The sequence below is a fragment of the Martes martes genome, assembly GCF_963455335.1.
Source record: "Martes martes genome assembly, contig: scaffold_52, whole genome shotgun sequence".
NCBI lineage: Eukaryota > Metazoa > Chordata > Mammalia > Carnivora > Mustelidae > Martes > Martes martes.
This window is the reverse complement of record NW_027666563.1, coordinates 247,896-263,616: the sequence shown is the minus strand read 5'-3', so window position 1 is coordinate 263,616 and position 15,721 is coordinate 247,896.

Genomic DNA, 15,721 nt, shown 5'->3' with positions numbered 1-15,721 from the left:
ATTTGAATATAAATGGACTAAATGCTCAAAGCAAAAGAAATAGGTTGTCAGAATGGATTAAAAAAAAAAAAAGAATCTATAGGCTGCTAACAAGAGACTCATTTTAGACCTAAAAACACCTGTAGATTGAAAGTAAGGGAGTGGAGAAATATTTATCATGCAAATGGATATCAAAAGAAAGGTAGAGTAGCAATACTTACATTGGACAAACTAGACTTTAAAATACTGTAAAAAGAAATGAAGAAGAGCATTATATAATCATAAAAGGGACAATACAGCAAGAATACATAACAATTGTAAATATTTATACACCCAACACGGAAGCACCTAAGTACAGAAAACAAGCAAACATAAAGGAACTAAATAATACAATAATAGTACAGAACTTTAACACCCCACTTACAACAATGGATAGATCATCTAAACAAAATAAACAAGGAAACAATGGTTTTGTTTGGTTTTTTGTTTTTTAAAGATTTTATTTATTCATTTGTCAGATAGAGATACAATTAGGCAGAGAGGCAGGCAGACAGAGAGAGAGGAGGAAGCAGGCTCCCTGCCGAGCAGAGAGCCCGATGTGGGGCTTGATCCCACGACCCAGGGATCATGACCCAAGCTGAAGGCAGAGGCTTTAACCCACTGAACCACCCAGGTGCCCAGGAAACAATGGTTTTGAATGAGGCTCTAGACCAGATGAACTTAACAGGTGTATTCAGAGCATTCCATCCTAAAATAGCAGAATACACATTCTTTTCAAGCTCACATGGAACATTCTCCAGAATAGATCACATATTAGGTCACAAAACAGGCCTCAACAAATACAGAAAGATTGAAATCATACCATACAACCTTTCTGAACACAATGCTCTGCAGTCAACCACAAGAAAACATTTGGAAAGACCACAAACACATGGAAAGTAAACAACATGCTACTGAACAATGGGTCAACCAGGAAATCAAGAAATAAATTTTTTAAAATATGGAAACAAATGGAAATGAAAACGCAACATTTGGGAGGTTGGCAAAAGCAGACCTAAGAGGTAAGTATACAGTAATACAGGCCTACCTCAAGAAGCAAGAAAAATCTCAAATAAATATCCTATAATCCTATACCTCAAATATCCTAACCTTACACCTAGAGGAGCTAGAAAAGGAACAGCAAATAAAGCCAAAAGCCAGCAGAAAGGGGAAAATGATAGAGATTAGAGCAGAAATAAATGATATAGAAACAAAAAAAAAAATGATAGAAAAGATCAGCAAAACCAGGAACTGGTTTTTGAAAAAATTAATAAAATGGGTAAACCTCAAACCAGACTTATCAAAAACAAAAGAAAAAAGGACCCAAATAAATAAAATCACAAACAAGAGAGGAGAAAGAACAACCAACACCACAGAAATACAAATCAATTATAAGACACTATTATGAAAATATATATGCCAACAAATTGGACAACCTGAAAGAAATGGATAAATTTCTAGAAACATATAAGCTACCAACACTAAAGTTGTAGAAAGTACTTCAGGAAGAAGTAGAAAACTTGAACAGACTGATAACCAGCAAATAAATTGATTTGGTAATCAAAAACTCCCAAGAAACAAACGTTCAGGTCCAGATGACTTCACAGGAGAATTCTACCAAATATTTAAAGAAGAGTTAGTACCTATTATAGAAAAATAGACAGAAGAAGGAAAAAATAGAAAAGGAAGGAAAACTTCCAAATTCATTCTATGACACCAGCATTACCCTGATAATAAAATCAGATAAAGTCTCCACTAAAAAAGAGAAAAACAGGCCAATAGCCCTGATGAACATAGATGCAAAAATTCTCAGTAAAATACTAGCAAACTGAACCCAACAATACATTTAAAAAAAACAATCTACCAAGACCAAGTGGATTTATTCCTGGATTGCAAGTGTGGTTCAATATTCACAATAAATCAAGCCATATTAATAAAATAAAGGATAAAAATCACATATCATTTTAATAGATTCAGTAAAAGTGTTTGACAAAATACAGCATCATTCTTGATAAAAACCCTCAACAAAGTCATTTTAGAGGAAACATACCTCAATATAATAAAGAAAAACCCACAGCTAATATCATCCTCAATGCAGAAACACTGAGAGATTTTCCTCTAGGTCAGATACAAGACAGGGATGTCCACTCTCACCAATATTATTGGACATAGTACTGGAGGTCCTACACACAGCAATCAGAAAACAAAAAGAAATAAAAGGCATCCAAATTGGCAAGAAAGAACTAAAACTGTCATTATTTGCAGACAACATGATACTCTATATATAGAGAAAACCCAAAGACTCCACCAAAAAGCTCTTACAAGTGATAAACAAATTCAGTAAAGTCACAGGATACAATACCAACGTACAGAAATGTTGCATTCTTACACAAACAATAATGAAGCAGCAGAAAGAGAAATTAAGGAATCAATTCCTTTTACAATTACACCAAAGACAGTAAGATAACTAAGAATAAATCTAACCAAAGAGGTAAGGAGCTGTACTCTGAAAACCATATAACAATTAAGAAAAAAGTTGAAGATGACATAATAAAATGGAAAAAAATTCCATGCTCATGGATTGAAAGAGCAAATATTGTTAAAATGTCTATACAACCCAAAGCTGTCTATACATTTAATTCATTCCCTGTCAAAATGTCAAAAGCATTTTTCAGAGATCCAGAACAAAAAATTCTAAAATTTGTGTGGAACCACAAAAGACCCCAAAGAGCCAAAGGAAACTTGAAAAAGAAAAGCAAAATTAGAGGCATCAGAATTCTGAACCTCAAGTTGTATTATAAAACTGTAGTGATCAAAACAGTATTGTACTGACACAAAAATAGATACATAGGTCAATAGAACAGAATAGAAATCCCAGAAATGAACCCACAACTGTATGATCAATTAATCTGTGACAAAGCAGAAAAGAATAGCCAATGGGAAAGACAGTCTCTTCAACAATGGTGTTGGGAAATCTGGACAACAACATGCAAAAGAATGAAACTGGACCACTTTCTTACACCAAACACAAAAGTAAATTCAAATGGATTAAAGACCTAAGTGTGAGACATGAAATCCTAGAGAACCCAAGCAGTAAACTCTTTGACATTGGCCATAGAAACTTCTTTCTAGACATGTCTCCTGAGGCAAGGGAAGTCAAAGCAAAAATAAACTATTAGGACTTCATCAAAATAAAAAGCTTCCGCACAGTGAAGGAAACAATCAATAAAACTAAAAGGCAACCTATGAAATGGGAGGAGATATTCAGAAATGACATATCTGATAAAGGGTTAGTATCCAAAATATATAAAGAACTTATACAATTCAATATCCAAAAGCTGAATAATCCAATCAAAAAGTGAAAAAATACATGAACATTTTCCCAAAGATGACATAGAGATGGCCAGCAGACACATCTGCTCAACATCACTGATTATCAGGGAAATACAAATCAAAACTACAATGAGATATCACCTCACACCTGTCAGAATGGCTAAAATCAACAATACAAGAAACAGCATGTGTTGGTGAGAATGTGGAGAAAGGGGAACCCTCTGGGACTGCTGGTGGGAATGCAAACTGGTGCAGCCATTCTGCAAAACAGTATGGAGGTTCCTCAAAAAGTTGGAAATAGAACTACCTACTCTCTAGCAATTGTACTATTAGGTATTTACTCAAAGAATACAAAAACATTAATTCAAAGGGATACATGCACCCTGATATTTATAGCAGTGTTATGTACAATAGCCAAATTATGGAAATAGCCCAAGTGTCCATCAACTATTGAACGAATGAAGATGTAGTATACCTATACAATGGAATATTACTTAGCCCTAAAAAGGAACAGAATATTGCCATTCACAATGACATGTATGGAGCTAGAGAGCATCATTCTAGTAGTGACATGTTTTTTATTGTGGTAGTAGAGATGGTTTATATTTAACTCTATGTTTTCCAAACTGTTTATTCATCATTGCTCATGTATACCACTCCTAACTTTTGAATGCACTTTCCTTTCCCAGAATTAGTTCATTTTATGGGGATCTATGGGTTATAGATCTCCCAGTTTTTTTTCTGAAAGCTATCTATATTTTATTCACATGCTGAAGTGGTTGTTTCTCTGGGCATAGAATTTTAGGTTAACCCTTATTTTCCTTTGTCTTTGAATTTATAATTTAATTGGCTTCAGACTTCTATTTTTTCTCTTGAAAAGTCTGTTTGACAGCCTGCTATTGTTCTTTTGCAGATAACTTTCTCTGGTTGCTTTAAGATTTTTCTTTAGACTTTATTGCAATGGGATTTCACTCCAGTATTTCTATATATGAGTTCATTTTTAATTGGCCTACATGAGATTGAATTTCTTAAATCTGAGGCTTATTTTTCCTCAATTCTGGTAAAATTTCCATCATTATTACATTGTATGTTTCTTTCTATTTATTTTTTTTCTTAAAATCCTATTAAACACATCATACCTCCTTGTTTTATTCTCCATGTCTATTAACTTTTCCATCTTATCTTCCATCTTTTAGTCTCTTTTTTTGTATTCTGAATAATTTTACTTACTTTTTAAAAAAATTTTATTTATTTAAAATCAATTAACATAGAGTGTATTATTAGTTTCAGAGGTAGAGTTTAGTGATTGATCATTGCATATAATACTCAATGTCCATTACTTCAAATGCCCTCCTTAATGCTCATCACCCAATTACCACACCCCCCCACCCACTTCTCTTTCAGCAACCCTCAGTTTATTTCCTGTAGTTGAGAGCTTATGACTTGTCTCCCTCTCTGATTTTGTCTTATTTTTCCTTCCCTTTTCCCTATGCTCATTTGTTTTGTTTCTTAATTCTACATATGAGTGAAATCATAACATTTGTATTTTTCTGATTGACTTATTTCACTTAGCATAATACCCTATAGTTCCATCCACATCGTTGCAAATGATATTCTGAGTAATTTTTAAAATATTCTATGTTTTATTAATTCTCTCCTCATAATTTTCATAATTATTAATCACATATAAATAGTTTTATATAATGGCCATATCTTTTAATTCTAGAACTTGAATTGTACATTTTCAGATCTGCCTCTTCTTTTCTCAAATTCTTATTCTTTTTTCAGGGCCCGTTGCTTTTTCATGTCTGTTGTTATTATATATTATAACTGTTAAGTTATTATACCTAATTTATCTTCTCTCTCAGGGGTTCTATGATCTTAAGTTCTTGAGAATTCTAAATCTGTTTTCAATGTCTACTGACTCTTGCCCATGGTGAATCATTTCCTCATAAGGTTTGTAATTTTTATGTGGATTCATGTTAATGTATCTTTTCCCTGTGGAATGCCTTGTGGTCTGGGCTATGGATGCACCCTTCCAGGATGATTTGGGGTTTGGCTCTGATACCCTATGGGTATCAGCATCCCAGGATAAACTTCATATTAATATTTCCTGGTTTGGCCCAAGGTTCTGACCACAAGAGTAGTGAAATTGGAATCCCAAACTTGTGTGATGCTCAAGCTTGGGTTTTAGAAATCTCAGAGGAGACCTATTTTTTCCACTCTGAACCCATTAAATGCAAACAAGTTTTATTTCCTGTTCTGATTCACTTTTAGTGGAAAATGCCACTCTTCAGAAGTTCTAGCATTCTATCAGGGCTCCTCAATTCCACATGTCTGCCTTAGACAGACCCAAGCTTCATCTTTTGTGCCCAGACAATGACACCCAAGCACGTGGGTTAACAAAACCAATATACACTTCCCACCCCATCCCTAGGACATCACAACATCTGTTCACACCATATCACTCTTAATTTTTAGTTTCCTCTCATTTCCGGAACTGGGGCTATCTTTTTCCTTTTTGAGATATTTAAAAGATTTTTTGTTATAATTTTATCCACTTTTTCTAGGTGTTTGTAGAAGAAAAGCTTCAGGTTGCCTCAGTTTACCATATTACCAGAGACAGAAGTCCCTCATACAAGTATCATTTTAGTTGCAACCATCTATAAAAGCAATATTACAGAAAAATTGAGATTAATCCAGAGAAGAGCTATGTCAACAAACTTTTCACTCATAGTGCTCTACCAATCCTTGCTTAGTCTTTTTTTTTTTTTTAATCCTTGCTTAGTTTAAATAAAATCACATAACCACATAACTTTTGTTAGGAAACAACAGGTATTCCACATGGATGCCAGATTGATAAAGAGCCTGCAGGCTCTCATTTGAAACAAACTTCCAAAACAAATTTTCTAAGGAATAAGTTAAATGAGCAAAAATCCCTTTGAGAAAAATAATTTTCTCGTTACCAGATGTGAATTAGTGGTAGAGTAAACATCTAGGACTCTGTTGCAATAATATCAGTAATTGAAAGATACAGAAATGAGAGATCATGGCATGTCATCATCATGAAAGATATTAGAGGAGACACCTAGTGATTTGGACAGAGAATTCTTGATTTTTCATGTTAAAATACATTCAGCAGGACATCTTTCTTTGCAATTCCCTAGACGTATACCAAAACAACACGTTTTTCATAAGAAAAATCAAACAGGCAAAAAGAATATTTTATCCCTCCTGTCAGACCATCTAAACTTTACTTCAGCGCTAAGAGAACCTCAAGGTGATGAAAGGCCCCTTAGGGCAGACCTGCATAAAGCCTTTTAACAGCACTGCCAATAACAATCTAATTTGAGCTACACATACAAGTTTGAGTTTTCTAGTATCCACATTAAAAGAACCAAGTAAAACTAATTTTAATGATGTATTTTATTTAACCCAGTGTGTCCAAAATATTAGCATTTCAACATCTATTCGATGTAAGAAGTATTAATGAGAAATTTCACATGTATTTTCTGTATTGTCTTTGAATTATAGTCAATATTATATACTAATAGCACATCTCAGTTTGCACTAGCCATATTTCAAGTGCTCACTAGTCTCATATGAAAGACGGCTACCATACTGGACAGCACAACTCTAACTCTATCCATTTATAGATGTACTTTTTTCTACAAATGTTTTTTTTGCAAGTGTTTTATTATTTTATTGGAATAACCTTTAGAAGTGAAATTTCTGGGCAAGTAGTATACCAATATCACATTTTAGCTTATTGCCAAATTGACCTCCAGAAATGTGTGATAATTTACATTTCCACAGCAATGACATTTCTCCATGATAGTGTTCATTAACTGGAAGACAGAACAATATGCAACTGAAGTTACCGGTGGGAAGCAAAGCTGGATAGTCAGGATATGTTACCAATATTTAAAAATGTGTTTTCCCTAATTAAAAAAAAAAACTGATGCTTTCACAATGTATTGAAAATATTAATAAAAAAGAAATCATTTATAATCCAACAACCCAGGGATGATACCTGCCATGAATGTTTAGGTTTCTGTCTTTACAGACTTATGTCTCATTTCTTATCTAGATTTAAATAAAAATGTCATTATGCTGTAAAAAACACAAATTATAAATGAGTAAAAACAAAACACGGGTATGAAAGAGATTTTTAAACTATAATAGTACACAATATACTACCCTACATTTAAAAAAATTGAATCATAACAAAACAGACCATTTTATGCAAAAATAAAACCTGCCAAAATGACTCATGAAGAAGGTGAAACTAAAAAGAATAATGACTTTGGAAATACTGAGAAAGAGAAATATCTCCCCCAAAGACTTCAGGTTTAGTATGTTTTATAGATCATTTTCTCAAACTTCTAAGAAACACTATTTCCAATCTTTTATAAGCAGTTTTTAAGAGCCTAGAAAGAAAGGAGGGGAGAATTCAAATTGTTTCAAAAGCAAGAGACTATTAAAAACGTAAACTTTGAATGAATTGGAAGGGGAGGTGAACCATGAGAGACTATGGACTCTGAAAAACAACCTGAGGGTTTTGAAGGGGCGGGGGTGGGAGGTTGGGGGAACCAGGTGGTGGGTATCAGGGAGGGCACGGATTGCATGGAGCACTGGGTGTGGTGAAAAAACAATGCATACTGTTACGCTGAAAATAAATAAAAAATTTTTTAAAAAAATTATATGCACTAAAAAAAAAAACAAAAAAACTTAAACTTTGAATGTGGACTGCCCCCTGACATATGTACCCATGCTACTATTCTATACAAATTACTCACAAAAACATCAGAGATTTATTATCTCATAATTCTATTTTATCTATTAGGTTTGGAGTTAATTCTTTGTAATAACCTGACTCTCACTCTTGAGGACTGAGTACCACTCAGATACAGACTTAGATTTCAACAAGATCCTACCCTTTGCAGGGCACATGAGACACTGAAGAAAGAGATTGTTAAAGTATGGCTTTCCTTGAAGAATAAATTAGTTCAAATTTATACTCATTCCAAAAAAAAATTCTATGGCTTCTTTCTCATAATAGTAGAAGGCCAGCAAGGTTTTTTTTTTTTTTCTTATTTTCAGATGTTCTGACTATCTAGTTAAGATATCCAGTTTTGTCTCGTCAAAGATGATTAAACAAGATTTTGAATCTTTTCCCATTTCTGTCTCTTTTCTAAATCAGAGTGTTTTGTTAAATTCCCTATGGGCTATGTAATAATTCACTTAGTTTTATGACAATTGCCTAGAGAACATAGATTGTGTCCTTCTACAAGGTCATTTGTCCAACTCAAAAATTATTTACACCTGGTGGGTAAAAATGAGGATTAAGACTTCACAATAATAATCTTGAAATGACCAGCTGAAGAAATAACTCTGTTCCATTGCTTTAAAGTTGCTCATGATGACAGGCAAAATTAAAATCTTTTGTAAAAAGTACATTGTCTCAGAGTATTATAAGGGAAAATATTATAATGGATGAAATTATCTACCCTTGAAAAAATCCTAAAAGATTAGATTGCTTTTACTTCAAAAAGCATTTTATAAAGTTAATATTCTATTTTGAAATTTTAAAATAACCTTATCTTTTATACATATAATAAATATTTAGTCTATTAATGCTTCAATGTTGTGATAATATATGCTCTTTGAAATTTAGAGATGAAAGGCATTCAGTGGATCAATTTATATTTTTTATTATTTTTTGGCATACAGTGTTACTGTTACTACTTCTGCTAAGAATGTTTTGAGATACTAAAAATAACATTCAAAAATAAGAGGAGATAAAAAGCTCTTTCTTCTTTGCTCTTTCCACCTAACTATAAATCTTGACAATCATCCTATGCAAATAGGTACAGGTTTACACTTAAATGTATTTTTTAATTGTTCAGTGTTCCTCCATAGGATGGAGTTGTCATTAAAGACCACTTCCAATTTTTCACTATTACAAATCATATTGCACTGAACAGAAGAATATGCATATGTTTTTACAAATATAAGTATTTCTGACAAAGAAATTTGTAGAGGTAGAACTGCTGGTTAAAGGGACATAATGAAATTTTGTTTTGATAGATACTGAAATGGGTTGTAATAAGGACATATAATGGTAAACAATATGAAAGCTCAGTAAAATATAAGAAACAGTAAATCCATCACTGAGCCAGCATGCACATGCACACACATGCAAGCAAAAGACAAAGAATCTACAAAGGAAAAAAGTCAATGTGAAAGTGAGAATCCCAGATTAAAAGAACATCCTAACCTGCTTTTGCCCTAAAGTTGACCTTCGGATCCTGGTGATCTTGTGCTTCCAGTCTGAGGGCTACAAGAATCATGGAAAACAGGCAATAAAACCCAGGGTCCAACCAAAGTAGGAATCAAATAGAAAAATCCCCACAAAAAGCTAGGACTCCCAAAGGCCTAGAGCTTCACTGAATGGTGAAGAACAAATAAACTGTCAGCCAGAAACTTTCTTCCTTTGATTCTCTTGTACTAAAAAGAAGGCAAAATAAATTGTCTTAAGAAGTTGTAACAAGTTGGCCCTTACATCGTTTCAGGAACCAAGTTCATACCACCTGTGCAATCTCAAAAACTTCAAAGTATAATTTAATTTACTGTAACCTAGGATAATTAGTACTCCAGAATCTAGCAGAAATAAAAGCAAGCCCTCTATGAAGAAATATAATTTCAATGTAGGCCTCAAAGAATTTCTAAAGATAAAATTCCAAGGAAATGAGTTCACAGCTCAAAGCCATTTGTCAGAAGTATACATGGAAACTAAGCACTGTCAGTGAAAACCAGCAAAAATGAAAGTAAATAGCAAACTCAAAACCACTAATATTTCTGAATAGAAAATTAGTTTGAAATGTAATATATGTCATATGAAATAAGAAATAATATTGAGGCTCAAAAATACAAGCAAAGAATATAGGATCTTAAAACAACCAAAAGACTTAAAAAAGAATTCAGTAATTATCTTTCTCTAATTTATTTACTTTGATAAGCATAATGCCCTCTAGTTCCATCCACGTAGTTGCAAATGGCAAGATTTCATTTCTTTTGATGGCTGCATAGTATTCCATTGTATATATATACCACATCTTCTTTATCCATTCATCTGTTGATGGACATCTAGGTTCTTTCCATAGTTTGGTTATTGTGGACATTGCTGCTATAAACATTTGGGTGCACGTGCCCCTTCGGATCACTACAAGACTCTTAATCTCACAAAACAAACTGAGGGTTACCAGGGGGAGAGACGTAGGGAGAGGGTGGTTGGGTTATGGATATTGGGGAAGGTATGTGCTATGGTGAGTGCTATGAAGTGTGTAAACATGGCAATTCACAGACCTGTACCCCTGGGGCTAATAATACATTATATGTTAATAAAAAATTAAAAATTAAAGAAAAAGAATGCAGTAGGACAATTTGAAGTATAACACTGAGGGATAACAAACAAAAATAGACATCTTATTGAAAACACAACTACAGAACTAGACAAGTCCAAGAACCCCTACCAAAATGCACTTTAGGAAGACCAAGAGATTAAAAATACAAAACAGAGATTAAGAAACATGAGGATAAAATGATAAGGTCTACCTTACATCTACTTGAAATTCCACAAGTGACAACAGAATGTTATCACTCAAAAAAACTGATACATACAAAGATTATGACAGAATTTTGCAGAACTGTTGAATGGTTCCAAGCTTAAAATCTATAATGATTAAATAATATCAAGCATGATAAATAAAAGGGAATGGATGCTTTAATCACATTGTCATGAAAGTGCAGGACACCAAAGACAAAGGGAACACCTTTGAAGCAGCCAGAAAGATATTTTACCCAAAACAAAAGATGGTTAGATTAATGGATGATAGAGTACATTGGAAAAATATCTCCAATGAGTTAAACCCAAAATACAGATTGCAAGCCTGGAAGTATATTTGCAGTGAAACTATTTTTCAAGAAGTGATATTTTCAAATAACAAATAAACAAAACTGAAAGAGTTTGCCACCAAAAGACCCCCACCCAAGGAAATAATATTTTTACAAAAACGTCCATATCTATAAAAACAAAACAAAACAAAAAAAACTATTGTGTGAGATACCATGTAAAACTAGTATTTTAAACTACTAAATAGAATGGGTTATTCCAAAAAAAAAAAAAAAAAAAAAAAAGAATGGGTTATTCCAGGACTAGTACAGATAAGTTTACAAGTAATTTAAGAATATTACTCAGCCATCAAAAAGGATGAAACCCACCATTTGCATCAACGTGGATGGAACTGGAGGGGATTATGCTAAACGAAGTAAGTCAAGCAGATAAAGACAATTATCATATGGTTTCACTCATATGTGGAACATAAGGAATAGCTTGCAGGCCTATGGGTAAGGGAGGGAACACTGAACGAGAAGAACTCAGAGAGGGAGACAAACCATGAAAGACTCTGGACTTCAGGAACCAAACTGAGGGTTACAGAAGGGTGGGGGGGTAGGCGCATGGGATAACTGGGTGATGGGTATTAAGGAGGGCACATGTGGTGATGAGCACTGGGTGTTATACACAACTAATGAACACTACATCAAAAACCTGTGATGTACTATATGTTGTCTAGTTGAACAAAAAAAGAATAAATAAAAGATGGGGAAAAGGTAGATATTGAATTTTTAAAAAGAATACTCAGACTTTAATCCACAAACTGAAATATCTCAGAAATATTTTTGTGACTTGATTCATTTAAAACTATTGAAAGGAATCTCAATTTTAAATTTAAATTTATACTTTACTCAGTCAAAATTTGCTTGGTACAGAAAAACTTTGGATGTGTATGATCTACATTAAGTGTATATATGATTTTCAACATTTTATAAGTATTGGCTGCCCCATCTAACAATGGGAAGGAAATTCTGAGGTTTATCAAGATGCAACATGCCTAAGGAGACTTGTTACGCAGAAAAAAAAAAAAAAAAAAAGCTTTTATCCTGACATTTCATAAACTTAGTATTAAAATCCCTATCTTAAAGACAGTTCTGAAGCCTAAGCCCTTTCCCAGTATCCCCGTGTCCTTAGGCACACAGACAAATTAGACACATAGCTATATCCCTTCTATTATTTTTTTCTATTGACTTCTTATCTCCTGGGCTTTAAGCCCACTGAAGACAAGAATCATTCCTGATTGCCTTTTATATCCCAGTTTAACATTTGTTAAATATTTGTTGAAGATAAGGATAATTTTCAACTGTTTCTGTCCAAACCTGCTCCATACCCATAATAAATCCATGGAATTGTCCATGGATGATCTATAATACTTATAATAATATACATAATAATTATTATAATAATATAATAATGATCCCTTATTTTGCTTCCGTGGGTCCCAACCGTTAAATCCCTTCTGCCATGTCAAATCCACTGGCCTTGCTGGTCCAACATAAAAGAGTTTGGAAGTCATCATTTCCACCCTCACAACAAAAACAAAAGCTGAACAAAAGTCAGCTATTTTTCTTAGATCCATCAGACAGTTGAGGACACAGAGCAAACTACTGCCCCCAAAACTAGAGAAACAGGTGAATATAAAGAATCACAACTTACTGGGAACAGAAGCCACTGCTGGAGCCTTGTGGGAACACTTTAAAAAATAATTGACTATAATATAGCAATTATATATATATATAAAATATCTGGATATTGTATATATATGTTACATATAAAGCTATATATATTCATATATATATATATGAAGTGAGAACAGAATATCAAGAGATATCTGCACTTCCATGTTCACTGCAGCATTATTCACAATAGCCAAGATACAGAAAGAACCAGTGTTCAGCAATGGAAGAATGGATAAGGAAGATGTGGTGTGTGTGTTTATATCACACACCCAGTGGAATATTATTCAGCCTTGAGAAAGAAGAGAATTCTTCCATGGAGATTGGATTTCACTTATATGTGGAATCTTTAAAAAAATTAAACTCAGAAACAGAATGAAAAGTAGTTGCCAGGGTCTGGGTGGTGGGGGAAATAGGGAGAGGTTGTTAAAGGATATAAACTTTCAGCTATCTGATGGGTAAGTTCTGAGGACCTAATGTATAATATGGTGACTATGGTTAACACTGTACAGTTGACCCATGGGTTTGAACTGCATGGGTCCACTTATATAAGGATTTTTTTTCAATAAATATTGTAAGTATTATAAATGTATTTCCTCTTCCTTATGATTATCTATTTTTTTAATATTTTATTTATTTATGACAGAGAGAGAGAGAGAGAGGGAACACAAGCACAGGGAAGCTGGAGAGGGAGAAGCAGGCTCCCCGCTGAGCAGGCCCATGTGCCCTCCTTATGATTTTCTTAATAACATTTTCTTTTCTCTAACTTATTTTATTGTAAGAATACAGTCTATAATACATATAGAACATATGATATATGTGCTGTTTGGTGAGGCTTCCAGTCAACAGTAGGCTATTACTAGTTAAATTTGGGAGGGTGGGGAGTCCAAAGTTATACATGGATTTTGACTGCACAAGGGGTCAGGACCTCTAACCCCCACATTGTTCAAGGATCTACTATATTGTATAGTTTTGCTAAGGCAAAAAAAACAACTTGCTAAGGCAATGAAATTTAAATGTTCACACACACACACACACACACACACATGCATGTGTTAATTAACTAAAGAAAAATTGACTGATTACTGGAAAAGGAGCATAAACTAACTTGAGAATTTAAAAAGTCCTGGGAGACCCCCACCCTTTTGTGAGGTTTACCTCCAGGAGCTACCCAGGTTCTCAAGGTGAAGATCAGGGGAATATCCTCTCAGGCTCCAGAGAGGGAGGGGAAAGATAACCATTTTTAAGCAATCCCAAAGCACTCTTTTCTCTTAAACAAAGGCCTCCAGGGAAACTACTTTACTAAAGCTTTACTGGCTTGAGTTTTACCAGAGTCTGACCAATGTGGAGGAAGGCAAATATCTAACTCCAGGTCCCTCTAGCCTTTCTGTCTCGCAGGAGGTGGGAAGAAATTGTGAAGGTCATAGCCAGAGGCACAAGCTCACTAAAAAAACTGAAGACCTAATCATGGGATTATAGGACACTTCCCCCCCCCACACACACACCTTACCACCACATCAGTAAAGCTTTGTATATAACAGGCTGTTCAGTTGAAAGAACTTTGTCTTTGTTAACACTACTTAAGAGGAAGCCCCTAGGGAAATTCAAAGACCCCAGGGGATACAGGAAGGAGAGTATGCCTACCACCTACAGCTGCAGCAAACAGTAAACACAGCCTAACTTTCCACCAGATAAACATAAAACCTCACATGAAAGACTTATTTACTTAAGTTTCTTTTACCTGATACTTCTTGCCTAGCTTTCAACAACAACCAAATAAAATTACAACACATGCTGAAAGGCAAAAAACACAATCTGAAGACACAAAGCAAGCATCTGAAACAGAGCCTCAAACAGAGCAGAAACTTTGGAATTATCAGACTGGGAATTTAAAATAACTATAACTATGCTTGATTTGCTAAGAGCTTTCATGGAAAAAATGGACACCTGCAAGAACAGACAGGTAATGCAGAATGGAAATGTAAAATGATAACACAAGGATATGGGAACTCTAAAAAACAACAAAAGGAAATGCTAGAATTTTATTGAAATTTTTTAAAGATTTATTTATTTATTTTAGAAAGAGAATGGGGGCGGGGGTTGTGCATAGGGAGTGAAAGAGAGAGAACCTTAAGTAGACTCCCCGCTGAGCAAGGAGTCCAATGCAAAGCTCGATTCCATGATCCTGAGATCATGACCTGAATTGAAATCAAGAACTGGACGATTAAACACCTGAGCCACCCAGGCACCCCTAGGAAATGCTAGAAATTTTAAAACTCCATAACAGAAATGAAGAATGCATTACTGGGCTCATCCATGGATAACACAAGCAAGAAAAGAATCAGCAAGCTTGAAGGTATATCCATAGGAACTTCCAAAACTGAAATGCAAAGAAGAAAAATACAGAACAGAATATCCAAGGACTGTGAGACAATTGCAAAAGGTGTAACATACAAGTAAAGGAAACACAAGGAGGAGAAGAAAGAAGAGAAAGGGACAGAAGAAATATTTGAAGTAATAATGCCTGCAATTTTCTAAAATTAATGAGATATATCAAACCACAGATCCAGGTGAAAGGTCCCCCAGTAATGGGTCCGTGATCAAAGGAGCGAGACTGATACAAAGTGAAGGTCAAGCAAAGCTTTATTTCCTGCCAAGCATCGAGAATCAAACTGACCAGCCAGGGCCATCTCTTACAAAGAGGCGACCCCTCTCTGCCTTACAGACTAGCTTTTAT